At 39.9% G+C, this 16,779-nt stretch overlaps 1 pseudogene; it reads left to right on the forward strand.

Moving 5' to 3' along the window:
- Positions 1-5,267: 5,267 nt before the first annotated feature.
- LOC139943255 (uncharacterized) lies at positions 5,268-16,480 on the forward strand (annotated as a pseudogene).
- The last annotated feature ends 299 nt before the right edge of the window (positions 16,481-16,779 follow it).

A 16,779-nucleotide genomic window follows, 5' to 3' on the forward strand; every position in this document is an offset into this window, starting at 1 on the left:
ATGCTTTAAGTTTTACCTTTTACACTGATGTGTGTTAGCACATTATACGCAGTAGCCTACTTTACCGAGCTCTGTTGAAAAACAAATCTACACATATTACTCGGATGGGATTCTAACCCACTTGCAATTCGAGAGCATTGTTTAAACCAACTAGACCACCGAGACTACCTGGTAGATAGAGGCAGTTCGAATACTATGTTTTGGCAGCGGGTACGATTTAAGATATTGTTAACGAAATGTGCATTGGGGGTATAATATCCCGATGCAAAATTAACAGCTCTTAAATGACTGTATAAATTTTATAAGCGATTTGCGTAATATGCTCCGGTGCCCAAAAGAACACATGGTAGATTAAAGAAAAGATATGATAGACAAGCCCACAATGTCGATCCACTACTAACTTGAAGCGATTTGCGTATAAAGATAAAAGATAAACATTATTTGAAGAATTTCCATATAAAAATATGCATTCTCGAGGCTATACAGAGTGTGTTTAGTCGACCCTCGTCTTAGGGTCACGTATCGATCCGATTTAATCACTCAAAGGGCTGTCTAGTCACAAAGTAATCAATTTATCTAATCACCTAATACTTTATTTATTACCGATTTGTGTGTGTAATGTTTGTGTCAAAGATAAAACGTAGCCGAATAAAATACTAGTTAGCTGTTCCGACTGTCCGTCGGAACAGGTATTGTTTTCGTCGAGATTTTTATTATTTTTATTATTATTATTATTATTATTATTATTGTTTGTTTCTCCCTAAATCCCCTAGTGATTGTACACGTTTTTGCGGCAGCCTAATCTCCTAAACCATAATACGAAAGAGTGAGTTTACTATACCAAATTGAAGCTTAGAACATAAGCTTAATTGTTATCGTAAACAAATATAACAATGGTTAATTAATAAGCCTTAATTATGCTTGTGAATATTTAATTAGCAAACCAAGTTAACACCATATCTCAAAAAGTAGACCGCCGATCCTGACCCTTTTTTTCAGCTATACACTAGTCAGGTCCTGTTAATGTGATTTCCGACATACAGTTCTGGACGACGTCACCATGACGTCATGTAATGCACGTTTTGTGTCTGTGCACAAACACAATGGCTCTTGAAGTGTAAACAAACCCAGCTTTCGGAAACATAATTTATTCGATTAAAATTAAATTACATGTTGTACACTTCCCAAAACTGCTTTAGATTAAGATATATTTTGTTGATGGTCATTTTAAAAGCATCAAAACTTATTGAAACAGTGTAATTATTTATTTAAAAAAAAACTGTATTCCCGTGGAAAAATTTTCAAAGATCATGGGTACGGCGTAAACTTAATTTGAATAGTCAAAATTGTAAAATTGTTAACTTGACCAAGTCCTTGTCCCATTTACGACCGGTGTTATTGCGTATTTTTGTTCAATATACATAGATTTGTTACGGTCACCGACTAGCACAAGTCTAAACTTGTCCCAAAAGTTTGACAAGCCTGAGCATGGTGCGTCGTGGACCGGGTTCATTTCAGGCGACGAGCATGGACGACGAAAGTAGACCGCCCGGGATTTGGAATGATTTAGGGGTAAAGTCACCTTGTTCGCGCCGGGGACCATCTGCCTAAACTAATTCGAGTATTTCGCGTTACTTTCGGAAATTAGACTATGACAAACAAAAACTCTTTGACAGTCCGGAATACAAAAGCAGAGATTTTATTATGCTGACATTTCTCTTGTGGTTGAGGCTCAGTTTTATAGAGCTGCTTATAATAAACATGGCAAAACATTTTGCTTTACAAATTGCAGAAATTGAGCAGAATACCTGGATTCAAAACTTGAACGTGAGGCATGGTTAAGCTGTTTTTTTGTGTTTAAAAAGTAGTTTGGTCCTAGGCCAATGGCTTTTAAAAGAAATAATCACAGCGCTTACGTAATCAGGGAATTGTGCTTACCCTAAGCGTATTTAACAGCTTTAGCAGGGAATGTGTTCTTGAGCGTCACAATTCACATCAACATGTTTGCTACAGTTGACTAATTGTGCTGAACTCCTGCGAAACTTTCACTGCGAAAACAGTGACTTAAAAATTTGATTTGCATTCGCAGGAACCGTGCTTTACTTGTGACAAAAGTAGGCCGGGGCGACTAGTGTGCCCGGGGCGACTAGTGTGAGAATCCGTATTTTATCTCGACAAATGTCGTAGTTAGGTTTGAGGTGCGAGTAGTAAAATTCACTAGTAGTCACCCATTCGCAACATAAATAATATTTCCTTTGCGTCACATAGCGGCACAAATCTTGAGAATTCGTATTTTATCTCGACAAGTCACAATTCCTGAGAATCTGTATTTTATCTCGACAAGTGTCGTAGTTAGGTTTGACGTGCGACTAGCCGAGCAGTAAATTTCACTAGTCGCCCATTCGCAACATAATTAGTATTGCCTTTGCGGCACATCTTGAGAATCCGTCTTTTATCTCGACAAGTGTCAGGTTTGAGGAGCGACTAGTCGAGTCATGATGGGAACTTGCTTAATGAAAAAGATCCAATGCTTTATTAGCAGAAGCAGTGAATTCTGCGCTTACGTCAAGCGAAATAGACTGCTTAGCAGGGATTCCTTTTGTTTGTGTGCTTCCAAGCTCGCACATTGTATTCGGCGCTTGCACAGTAAGCGGAAAATGGTGATCGTAAGCGCAGACTTTGGTGGTTATGAGAACCATGAAATTTTGCCCTTTAAGTATGTTTGGTAAGGCTTACACTTCTAACATTTAAAGTAAAAAAGATTGTTAGTACATTAGGGGAAATCTTGTGAGACTGTTCCAATTTGACTCTGCTTCACTGCGTAAGCAAAGAATTGACACTTCAGAAGCGCGTTCATATTCTCGGTTACATAAAGCATATTTCACAGCTTAGCAGGGATATTTTTGCTTGTGCGCGGGGAAACATATCGTATGTAATCTTTGCTTTGAACTTGCACAGTCAGCGCTTGCAAAGTAAGCGGAGAACGGTGGTTGTATAATAAATGGGCAGAGTTTGGTTGAAGCAGACAGAGCCATAAAACTATGGGCCGTGTTCTATAGGGGAAGTTATAGCTTCACATGTTATGACAGTTTTGGTTTGTGCGATGTACACATACAAAAACAGAGTCAGATACAGACAATACGGTGCAGAAATCGTGCAATTGAAATGTCTCATAAGAGCGCCCCCTATCGGGGGTAGGAAAATAAAGGAGTATCCTACAAATTAATTATGTGTTTTTAAAGGCGTAATATAATATCAAACTGAAGCTTTAGGATGTTTAGCTTAATTCCTATCATAAAAACATATTAAAATTATTTATTAATTAACCACGTGACCCTCATTTGCATATTAATTAGGAAATCCTTGCAGCATCATATCTCAAGAACTTCACGGCCGACTTTTCAACTGTTTGTTGTTAAAGACCCCTTGGTGGTTGGAGATTAATTTTGAAAAAACTGTAACCTCAAGTTGACCTCTACTTCCGCGTCAACCGGAAGTGGGACCATATCTCAAGAACTATACAGCAGATTTTCAAACTCTTTTCAGTTATAAACTCCTTAAGCATAAAATATTAACTTGAACAACCGTGACTTCAAGTTGACCCCTACTTCCTGGTCAACCGGAAGTGGGACCATCTCAAGAACAACACAACCGATTATCAAACTTTTTTCAGTTATAGACTCCTTGGGCATTCAAGATTAATTTGAAACAACTTTGACCCCATGTTGACCTTTACCTCCGGGTCATTGCAGATAGTCTTTGGTAGCTGTGAGCCCATGTTGACCTTTACTTACGGGTCAACCGGGAAGTGTGACCTTATATCAAGAGCTACATTGTACACAATTTTTTGAAACCCTTTTTTAGTTATAGATTCCTTGGGCAGTGAAGCACATAATCAAAGCAAAACAATACGTAACAGCTTGGTGTTTGTTCACAAACACTTAATGTCTAGTTTTAGTTGCAGCTGTAATTTAATTCACATTTTCATCCGCGATCTTGGGATCATTTTAATTATGTCGATTCAAATCACAGTGTTGTTATGAGTGTAAGTTGCTACCACTCTAACCTGTCGATTATTATCTTGGTAATTAATACAATGAGGCCGCGGCTTTTTAATATACATTAATTTCATCGTTCCTAAATCAACTTGTTTGAACGACCTTTGTCGTTGTCATTGTCGTTTTTGTGCTTGTCGCTATCGTTCCCGTGTGAAGAAGCAGCGTATAACTGATAATGCTATTTTGTTGTGATTTACCCTCGTATAATCTCAATCTAAAACGAGCCCACGATTCTCTTTTGCAATTTGTAAGCAAATGTTGATGTGTTTTCGTAAGCCTCGTTATTTATATTACGTTGCATTCAATGTTAGTGATGTGTAGTGATGTGTAGTAAACATGTTGTAGACATTACGTATTAACAAATAATAAAGTCAGGACCCAACCCATATCCAAGCGCTATACTACACGTTGTCCATAGTGAAAGCTGTAAAAACCGTCAATATCTTGTTAAGCCATCTTTCCTTGTTATGTTCAGACTGAGTTGCACTTCCTTGTTCGTTGTCAACACGTCAATATAACAACTTTGGGTCTGGCCAAAGTCCAAAACCAATCCTCGAGTCTGGTTGAAAGTTGTTCACACGACACTCTCTGAACTCTGACCTAGCTACATAGTTCCCGATTCAGTCTCTCTTAATAAAGGCAGTGGACACTATTGTTAATTACTCAAAATAATTATTAGCACAAAACCTCACTTGGTAACGAGTAATGGAGAGCTGTTGATACTATAAAACATTGTGAGTAAAGGCTCTCTCTGAAGTAACGTAGTTTCCTTGAAAGGAGTAACTTTCCACGAGTTTGATTTCGAGACCTCGGAATTAAAATTTGAGGCCCTCGAAGACAAGCAATCTGAAAGCACACAACTTCGTGTGACAAGGTATTTTTTTCTTTCATCATTATCTCGCAACTTCGATGACCAATTGAGCTTAAAATGTCACTGGTTTGTTATTTTATGCATATGTTGAGATGTGAGAAGACTGGTCTTTGACATTAACCAATGGTGTCCAGTGTCTTTAACGTTCAACGGCTATTTCCCCTAATAATCCAGGTCGCTCTAACAGCGTATCAGGAAGAAAAACAAACTTTAATGCGGGTACCATATGTTCAATATAAAATGATCTACAGATAGGCTGTTGCTCACTCATCTATATACTTCTACTCTATTCAGTAACGAAAGGAGTCGTGATTTGTAGTTGCAGTTAATTGAGCAAAATGGGGTTGTTTATACGTTCGCTCTTGGTCGTTTCCCAGATAGCATCACAACATAGGACCAACTTTGGGCCAACGAAACACTTTCATTGGACCAACATTGGCTGTCAACATTGGTCCAACGTACTTTTGCTAATCGGTCTTTTGTTGGGCCATTGTCAAAGTTGGCCCAACGTTGGCTCAACGTAGACGTTGGCTCAACGTTGGGCCAATGTCTTGCCCATGTATGTTAAAACATTGAACCAATATCAGACCAACGTAATCAAACATTGAGCCAACATTGAGCCTATCATTCTGCCACAGAACAGTTTCATTAGGCCAACGTTGGCTGTCCATGTTAGCCCAACATACTTTTGCTCATAGGAGTTACGTTGGGCCAATGTTAAAATTGGGCCAACGTTGGCCCAACGCAAACATTGGCCAACGTAGAACCAACGAAATGTTTATGTTGGGTCAATGTTGATTACCAATGATTGGCCCAATGTACTTTTGCTCATCGGCATAACGTTGGGCCAATGTTAAAGTTGGCCCAACATTGGCCCCTCTAATAGTCTTTATGTTGGCTAAACATTGCCCCAACGTTGGGCCAACGTATCATTATTCAAAAATATCGACTTTCAGTTTATTGTTACGTTCATGAACTGGATGATCTTTATGATTAATTCAAGTAGTTAGTGTTGGCTTAACATTTAACGTGATCGTCTAACATAACTGTATTTCCGGGATAACTGGCATTTGACTGTCAATGTCTGAAAAAAACTTCAGCATTAACGATGATTCTGACCATCAAACTTGCCCTATAACTAACAAGCAAAGACATTTAATATAATGACCAGACATACTTAACCACATTTCGGTCATATCCCCTGACTCATTTGTCGTAGTATATGATTCTTGTTATAAATGGTTGACGACGAAACATCAGACCGCCGCCCAAAACCCTCGTTGGTCCATTGAATAAGCTTGCTACCACCACTCTCTCAACACTGATCGCAAAGGTTAAACAACGGTGATGTTGCCAACCTAGAGTAAACAATGGTCCTAAGTCCTCATCGACACAAGCATTTATTGCTTTCCCACAAAATAACTTATGTTGGCTCGGCAGTGAGTGCCGGCGTTAAACCAATGTGGTAATGCCGACCTAGAGCCAAATTGGTCCTACATCGGAAACCAACACAATGCCATTATTGCTGTCCCATTAGTAACCAACGTTGGCTCAACATTGCATGGGTGCCGACGTAAAACCAATGTGGTGGTACCAACCTAGAGCCAACATTGGTCATACGTTGGAAACTAACACAATGCAGATATTGATGTCCAACTAATAACCAACGTTGGCTCAACATTGTTCGCCAACGTAAAACCAATGTGGTAATGCCGACCTAGAGCCATCATTGGTCCTCCGTCGGAAACCATCACAATGCCGACATTGATGTCCCACTTAAAACCAACGTTGGCTCAACATTGAGTGCCAACGTAAAACCAATGTGGTAATGCCGACATAGAGCCAACATTGGTCCTACGTGAGAAACCAACACGATGACGATATTGATGTCCCACCTATAACCAACGTTGGCTTAACATTGAGTGCCAACTTAAAACCAATGTGGTAATGCCGAACTAGAGCCAACATTGGTCCCACGTCAGATACCAACACAATGCCGAATATTGTTTGATTTACTAAAAACCAACGTTGGCTCAACATTGATAGCCAGTGTAAAACCAACATGATTCTGCCGACCAACAGCCAACGTTGGCCCAATGTCAGAAACAAACAACGTGTCAATGCCGATCGTGGCGACGTAGTGCCAACATAGGACCAACGCCAAAAGCTGACACAATACCAACGCCAACGGTGCCGACCAAATACCAACGTTGGCCCAATGTATGAATGTTATCTCGGTTTGATCGTGAAAGCTCAAGTTGAACTACAAGTTGAAGCTACCAGACATCAGAGAACGGTTTCATGTAATGTAGATACAAATAGTAAGGTAGACGAGTTAAGACTTATTGTAGAAAACTACCTAGTCATTCTTGAAGATGAACTCAAAAACACACAAGACAAGGTGAAAGAGCTCAAAGTAATAATGACTGAAACTGTCACCTCTAAGCAAGAGGAAACACGTCGAATGGTTAGTGAGTTGCAGGCTGCAAATCAACCAACCAAGAAACAGCCACCTCTGAGCAAGACGAAACACGTCGAATGGTTAGTGAGTTGCAGGCTGCAGTATCAACCAACCAAGAAACAGCCACCTCTGAGCAAGAGGAAACACGTCGAATGGTTAGTGAGTTGCAGGCTGCATATCAACCAACCTAGAAACATCTACCTCTGAGCAAGAGGAAACACGACGTATGGTTAGTGAGTTGCAGGTTGCAGTATCAACCAACCAAGAAACAGCCACCTCTGAGCAAGAGGAAACACGTCGAATGGTTAGTGAGTTGCAGGCTGCAATATCAACCAACCTACAAACATCTACCTCTGAGCAAGAGGAAGCACTACGTATGGTTAGTGAGTTGCAGGTTGCAATATCAACCAACCAAGAAACAGCCACCTCTGAGAAAGAGGAAACACGACGAATGGTTAGTGATTTGCAGGCTGCAGAATCAACCAAACAAGAAACAGTCACCTCTGAGCAAGAGGAAACACGTTGAATGGTTAGTGATTTGCAGACTGCGGCATCAACCAACCTAGAAACATCTACCTCTGAGCAAGACCAAACACGACGTATGGTTAGTGAGTTGCAGACTGCAATATCAACCAACCAAGAAACATCTACCTCTGAGCAAGAGGAAACACGTCGAATGGTTAGTGATTTGCAGACTGCAATATCAACCAACCAAGAAACATCTACCTCTGAGCAAGAGGAAACACGTCGAATGGTTAGTGAGTTGCAGGCTGCAGTATCAACCAACCAATAAACAGCCACCTCTGAGCAAGAGGAAACACGTCGAATGGTTAGTGAGTTGCAGACTGCAATATCAACCAACCAAGAAACAGCCACCTCTGAGCAAGAGGAAACACGTCGTATGGTTGGTGAGTTGCAGGTTGCAGTATCAACCAACCAAGAAAAGGTAACTGTCGCACTGAGAAACACAACACCAGTTAAAAGACACAAGACGTGAAATGTGAATCATTGGGCGTCAGGTGGAAGAGCTCCAGGAGTCAGTATCTAGGTTGACGAAGATCCATGGTAGGTTTTGTTTGCTCACAATCGTGGTTAAACCATGGAGGTAGAAATAGACACAAGCAGACAACACTACCTCTTAAATATCCAAGACTTTGTTGAGGGGAGACTGTTGTACACAAAAGACCCCTAGCATTGGCGGCCACCTTTAATGTCAATTTTTCAACGCGCGGTGACGCGCTGCGCATTACTCTCCGCCAAAGATGGCCCTTTATGGACCTCAGTGGCGACATTATGCAAGGGGTATATTTAATCACCATTCGAAGCGTACTCGCCCCCCACACCTGATCGTAAGCATTACACCAAACTGTCCATTATAAACATGCGTTCAAATTTACTCGTACATAAAAGTGCGACAACAAGGGTGTTTTCACTCCAAGTGGTATCACTTTCGCTCTTTTGAGAGTGAAAGTCAATCTGTGTTACTCTTTTAGAGTGAAATTGGAACAAACTTCACTCTAAATTTAGTTGAAAGTACCCGTCTTTCACTCTAAAAAGAGTTGTTCGTCATATGGCTCTTTGCATATGGCTCTTTTACAATAAGAGAGTTCGTATGTTTAAAGGCACTGGACGCCTTCAGTAATTGTCAAAGACCAGTGTTTTCACTTGGTGTAACTCGACAGTAAAAAAATAATGCATAAAATAACAAACCTGTGAAATTAGGGAGTCAAATAGTCGTAGAAGTTGCAAAAGAATAGAGAAAGAAAAAACACCCTTGTCGCACAAGTTGTGTGCTTTTACCACCTGATAAATATACACATACACAAGGATTTGTTGTTGTAGTGAACTCTGCCAAGAGTTAATTTATTCCGTACTCTGAATTCCGTGGTAAAACGCAAATTCATAATAATATAAGGGATTTCCCTTTATTTAATTCCATCCAGTGATATCCACACTCATAAAGAAGTATACCAGTTCCCATTATAATACACTTTGCGACCAATTCGCAAAGGGTCCCAATCCCTCACTTTGCGAACGGTAAATTTCCAATCCGCAAAGGTTCCCACTTCTCGGCGATTTGCCAAAGAAGGTACCAGACTAATTACAATTATTATAATTATAAATGCACTCATTGACTGGAGAAAACTCCGGGTCAATGAGGTTCCCACTTCCAGCGAGTTGCCAAGAAGGTACCAAATTAATCTTCTTCTTTATATACAATCACATCATTTTATTACCACCATATTTATTCAATTCACATAAATTAATTTACCACTTCCTCACAGGCTACAATGCCTATTAGCTTCTTGTTTATAGGAACAACCTAAACTTACCGCCAAAGCAAATTTTGATATAAAAAATTTGCCCAAACACCCCCCCCCCCCCTTTTTTTTTTTTTTTTTTTTTTTTTTTATTTGTTTTTTTTTACAAAACTTTCTCCGAGTGTCAACCCGTCTGATAAATTTTGATGGAACCAAATGAATCATGTCTTGCCCGAAGTACATCTCCCGAAGTATCTTCTTTGCATACATATTTAAATCCCAAGTGCAGCGTTTTTCTGCCCTCCTTTAACTTTACCTTGATACTTCACCCTTAACAAAATGTCTGACCAAATTAACCGTGTGTTGGGTAGGATGTTCCTAATTACCTTTAGGCTCTCTTTACCCTATGTCTACTCTGTCCCGAACTTTCCTTCAAGATATCTTTGGTCCCTAGATATAACACTATTGTCGTCGGGACCTCGCCTTTTGCCAGGTATCTCCTGAGCCTAGTACCAGCCGTCCAGGCGGGCCCCAGACACGTCTTTCCATGTCACTTGTACCACCACTGTGTCGCTGCTGTGGCGAATGATACTGTCCCGGTACCACGTTCTTGCTTCGGATTGATGAACATCTTGAGGCTCCCTGTTACCCTATGTCTTATCTGTCCCGAATTTTCCTTCACGATATCTTTGGTCCTTAGATGTAACACTTGTCGTCGGGACCTCGCCTTTTGCCGTATCTCCTGAGCCTAGTCCCAGCCGTCCAGGCGTGCCCCAGACACGCCTTTCCATGTCACTGTACCACCACTGTGCCGCTGCTGTGGCGAATGATACTGTCCCCGATAAACATCTGTATAAAAACAAATTCAAAGAAAAACAGCCTGGGTAATCTGTTCTGACCAATATTTTATCTTGTCAAAGTCTTGTATGTAGTTGAAAATGTTGTACACAATTTGTTAACAACCAACTCAACATTTACCAATCTTGTAAATGATTATTTATCTTAAACGGCAATATGCTAATTAAAGAAGCGGTTGTCTACACTGCTTATTTATGACCTTGCTACAAGCTACCCCCTTTTAGACAATTGAAAACATTAAGTCTGGCCTAATGTAGGATTCAAGTGCTCCAGACTTCCATCTCCCCATACTTTTGATTTGTTCCTCCCGAACCCCAAACATATCCTGCAACTATGAACTGAAAAGGGTGTGGGGTTTACCTGAAGGCCTTAATCCCTACTTTAAGATGTGATTAACTTGTCTGGCTGACATAGGGTCCCCCTCAATGTACAAACGGTGAAGTATTGGCATTCCTGTCAACAGAAATGATTGAACTTTACCCACTTGATCCGTTTTTGAATATCTTAGAACTACTTGCAAATTCCCTTCCTGATTAAAGGAAATATCACCAATACGCAACGCCCGGGAATTTGCCATCGTGAGTTGTAAACTCACTCACCCTCAGAATAACCGAAAAGGGCAACCAAGAATGCTGCTTTTAACAGCAGAGCTTCATATGCTGATTATACTTTAAACATTAACTATGCTACTTTAATAAAGGTCATATAGGTCAAATATGGTATGTCTGCAAGCTATGCTGCAACCGGATGAAGATGTCTGCAAGCTATGCTGCAACCGGAGCAACTGATTCCTTTTTAATCATTCATCTTTTCTTTTCATCTTCACACTCTTCTACGTTTGCATCGAACATTTTTGTCTTCACTGTAAAAATTACACCCTGTAATTGAACCTATTTTTAATCATGCATCTTGTCATTTCATGTGTATGCTCCGTTACATTTTAATCCAACATTATAATGGGTTACTTTTTGTAACCACTTTACGAATTGTTATCTTCACTGCCAATAATTACACCCTGTAGCTTGAATAACCGGATCACTCGATCATTTTTAATCATGCGTCTTCTCATCTCATGTACATACTCTGTACGTTTTGTCCCACATTATAATGTTTGTTACTTTTTGTAACGACCGAATTTTCGTCTTCACTGACAATAGTTACACCCTGTAACTTGAATAACCGGATCAACTGATAATTTTTAATCATGCGCCTTTGTTGTTCAAATACGTAAGCTTTACGGTTTAGCCCGCCTCCATTGTTCGTTACATTTTGTACCGACATTTTTACGACACAACGTGTCATTGCCATGGAACATCAGTGCTGTGTTGACCGCCAGATACGGAAAACCAACCGATATTGGAAACGTACACCTGATCTATGCAAATCAACGCTTTCAGGTTCAAGCTAGTACTGACCTCCCTGCTAAGCTATGGTAGCTGCTACTGTTACCGATGATACTTAAACTATATAACGACTAAAAAAAGACTAAATTAACAAAGCTTTAATGTGTATATTGATAGCATAGCCAGATAAGCCTTACCCTGGGTACCGCACCCAGTCCTATTCAATTATTTCAATTATTTTATTCTAATTCGCCTCAGGACCAAACCGAATAATTCAATATTTTGCAGACTGGCGGTAAAAACTAACCAGACTGCTCAGCACTGGAAATGTAACGGAACATCTTGAATCTTGCCGAGGGTCCAAGCGTCTACAATCCTCTTTCATCTTAGAAACAATGAAACTACCCGTGGGATCCTCCCATTTGTGCAATTTATGAACATATGAAATATAACTGCAAGCATAGAGAATCACACTGGATTCACCAACTCAAGACAGTCAAGCCCTTTGGACTAAACATAAACACTGGTGTTAAATAAATTCCCGTTACCCCCACTTCACTTCTGCTTGAGAACTATAATGTTGTTTATATTCTGTAACTCAAGTATAAATTAATTTTTTAAAGTTGTTCCTATATATTTGTTACTATAACTATCTTATGTAAGTAACCCCCCTTTTTTCCACAGGTCCCTCATACCTATTTTTAATACCATCGTACTTTTGATCTTGCTTTTCTCTATTAATTGACCATTGTTAATTGCATCATGATGCAACGTGTTCTCTAATTCTACCCTTTCATGTTTCCCTGCATTGTTAACGAACAATGCATTTACCACTTTTATGGTCCAGTAATCCATCCTTTCATATGAAACCTCCTTTGTCCTCGCCACTCTACTCGTATTGGTTCATAGCCACCAATTGTTTCTGAAATAGAAACTTTGATTGGCTGTTATTTTCCCGCTTCTTTCTTTCCCGCTTCTTTCTTCCTTTAATCCATTTCCCCTCTCTTTTTCTATGAATGGATATGTATTTGTTTGTACTTGTTTTATGCCTCTGAACTAGGTCTGGTTTGGATCGAAAGCTAAGGCCATCTATACCACCCTATTCATTAAACATATGAAATACCAGATACGTATGTACAAATGGAAGAAGATGCAAAGGTCTTTAATTTTAATATTATGCAATAGGCTACCTCTTGATTTATGGAAGCTGGCCATTTAGTGCCTAATAATGATCAATCATTCCGAAAGGTCATAATGAAACTTGGTATTGCCCTTCTATTCTTTATGTACACTTTGTTCTAGAGCTTGATTAACACATGGTGCTGTGACGTGCAATGCCCATAATTCATCGTCAATTATGCCCATGATCTAACTGGTGTTAATTGCTGCCTCATTCTAAAAGTGCGCCATCCCCCCTTATGTGACGAGCTGCTGCTCTCTGTGCGTACGATCTGACATTATTTCAATAATTCTATGTGTTCTATGGAGATGAGCTCGCAAATACACTGCTACATAAGTCAAAAAATGCAAAGGTCCATGTAATGTATAGAAGTAATTAGACGCCTGTGTTTATTATCTTTCCATATTATAAAACCCCCCTCGTTTACAGCCAGCAAGAATTATTGTGTCTTGACCGCTATTTGTACTAATATAGGGTCACTCTGCTTTATAAGATCACAGCGAAATCCACAAACTCGCTATGAATAATCTTACAAAATTTAAGGTTAGCGGTAGGCTATTTGTACTACTATAGGGTCACTCTTCTTTGTAAGATCACAGCAAAATCCACAAACTCGCTATGAATAATCTTAAAAATTTTAAGGTTAGCGGTAGGCCCTCGCCCAATTCGCTACAAACCGATATCAATGGATTAAAGGGAGTTGATGGTTAATTCATATGCTGCATGTTATCCGCCATCGGTATGCTTCAAGAGCCCGCTGTGCAATCAATGGACCCCCACATGCAACTGCTCCCTACTGTACTTATTTTGCACCCTGCATTTGAAAGTTGGGCACCACCCAGTTCTATTGAAGATGATGTCCCTCCTAACCTACTACATGCCCCATCCCTGTTATGTATGGAATACCCTGAATATTGACTAGAGTTTGCCAAGTTGTACACTAAACTACTAGGCTTACTTATTCCTGATTGGCCTGACTGACACAAGCTCTGACTAACTTTCATATTAAACGGCAAGCTGCCAGAAAAATTATGATTGTCCGCCCTTTCTTGTCCTTGTGAACCTGTACTCATGCTTTGAGAATGTTGGTCCGTTATACCCCGAGTTACGTGTAAAGGCCATGAAATATCCTGACTATTAACCTGTGGGATGTTCGCAATTATTGGACCTTTATACATACTAGATGTTTGAAACCTTTCCGTATTCACGGTACTCGTGTTACCTACTAGCGTTACTGTTGGGGCTGTACTTGCCCCAGCATTAGGTCTGAAATGTAGCGACTCACCCGATTGGCCCGGCTAGTAAGCCATCGGCTTCACCACTCTCTGTAGCCGCCCATCTTCGCCCTCCTCATCAGGTATCACTTGGATTTCTTCGATGCGGTTCCCACTTCCAGCGAGTTGCCAAGAAGGTACCGAATTTTGCGAAACTATACAATCTATCTTAACTCCTCGGTGGCAGAATATTCAATGACGGTTCCCAGAAAGACAAGCACCCTTTCCCCAAATGCATTGCTTTGGTTGGTTGAAAAGAACAATGGAACCACGTCTGAATGCGCCCTGACAATCCCAATCGCTTATAGCCCCGACTGTGCAACCTGACTATAATTATGCATATTTCCTGGTGTTAAATCGGTTTACTGCGTTACGCATTAAACCCTATTAAACGCATGATTTCGAGACCTCAGCTGAGGTCTCAAATTCAATTCAAGTATTTAAGTTGGAAAATACTTCTTTCTCGAAAACTGCGTTACTTCAGAGGGAACCGTTTCAATTCTTACACTGTTTTATACCACCAACAGCTCTCCATTGCTCATTACCAAGTAAGTTTTATGCTAACGATAAGAGTAGTTACCAATAGTATTAAGTGACTTTAAAGAGAGGGATATAGTAGATGATTCTCATTTTAATCTTGTCCTGGTATTCTGTTTTCCATCCAACTAAAATCATCATCTCGTTTTTTATATAAGGAGTCAGAGATTGTTCCGACGTGCTCGCAATATGTGAGGCACGCAGTGGCGTTTATGCCGTGAAGCCGGACTCCGGTAGGCCATTCAAGGTGTACTGTGATATGGAGACAGACGGCGGAGGCTGGACGGTAAGACAATGGAGGACTTTCCATCCGAATTACACATTTTGTAGAAGTGTAAAGTCTAAAATGTTATGTGAACACAAAGCCATTCAAAATGATGTGCGTTAATTTTTCTTCGTTAGATTTGGCGTTAGGACGGCAGTGTAGATTATTATTCGGACTTTGCCAACTACAGCCGGGGCTTTGGGAATCTAGAGGGAGAGTTTTGGCTCGGTAGCGACAACTTGCACCGTCTGACTGCTCAGGGCGAGTACGAACTCCGCGTAGATCTCACAAGCTTCGATGACGTTACCGGCTTTGCCTTTTATCGCTCGTTCAGCATCGCCGATGTAAGCGATAACTACAGGCTGACTGTAGGAAGTTATAATAGAACCGCAGGTACGATTTTAAGCGGATACTTGTAGTTATACAGAAATATTGCAGGGTAGTGTCCATCGTTGTGACCGATTGCTTTTGGTAGGTGTCAATGAAAGACAGAAAAGCAACATCGTGATTCAAATAGTTGAATGAGAAATCACCTCTTTCTCAAATACTACGTTCCTTCAGAGGGAGCCGTTTCTCACAATGTTCAAATCTCCCCATTGCTAGTTCAAGTAAGTGTCTAATAATCATTTTGAGTAGTAACCAAAAGTGTCTGGAGTGCCTTTAAAAGTGGAGGGGGAACTGTTTATGTTTTGTTCCTCAACTCCAGACGGAAGAGGAGGGGTAGAATTTTGCATCCCTTGTAGCAAAAACTAAGCAAAAAAAAAAAATAAATTCAAACTTGTGAGAAACATTTTTGTTGAATCGTAAAACCACACTTTGGAGGGGAAAATTATAACAAATACAAGTTGATTAAATTCGATAGCAATTTTCGAACTATATTATTAAACTGTAACTTGCAAAAATGCAGTTAAACATGCAGCAAAATGCAGTTAAACAAATGAACCTGATTGTGAAACATTTACTTCACTTCTCCCAATATCCCATGTTTCACTAATTGATAAATTTGTTTCTAATCACACCTTATCGATCTAAGTTATGTTCAAAACAAATTAATGTTTAAAGTTACCTCCTGTCAACATCGCCTTTATTTACACGTATGACTAATGGTGTCGTGTGTTATCATTAAGGAGACAAGTTGGCATTCCACAATAACCAGGCCTTCTCGACCGAAGACCGAGACAACGATGACTGGAACAGTAACTGTGCCCGGGACCTCCACGGAGCCTGGTGGTACAGTTACTGCTACCGCTCCAATTTGAACTGGATATACTTAAATGAGGTCACTACGAACATAGAAGGAATTAGGTGGTTTGGTTTTTCGGGTTCCCGCTCACTCAAAACTACTGAGATGAAAATTAGAAGTAAAGTTTAGTCCTTAATTAAGATGGATACCATTATAAAAAATTATGCAGTAATAAAAATCTCCCTACAAATCACCTGATCGCTTTATCTTATTAAGTTTCTCGTAACGTTTTAAACAATAATAATTAAACCTGTACTTTGAAACCTAAAAATGGAAAACATGGAAAACAATTTAATGTGAATTAACTTGTAATGCAATGGATTAAATGAGACATGTATACAAATAGTGACATCGGGAGCTAAAATGTTTGACTCATTTTAAAGTGCTGCATTTTCATGAAGCAAATAAGAAAGAAAGAATGTTGGTTC

This window comes from Asterias amurensis, chromosome 10 (assembly GCF_032118995.1).
Source record: "Asterias amurensis chromosome 10, ASM3211899v1".
In the NCBI taxonomy this organism is placed as follows: Eukaryota; Metazoa; Echinodermata; class Asteroidea; order Forcipulatida; family Asteriidae; genus Asterias; species Asterias amurensis.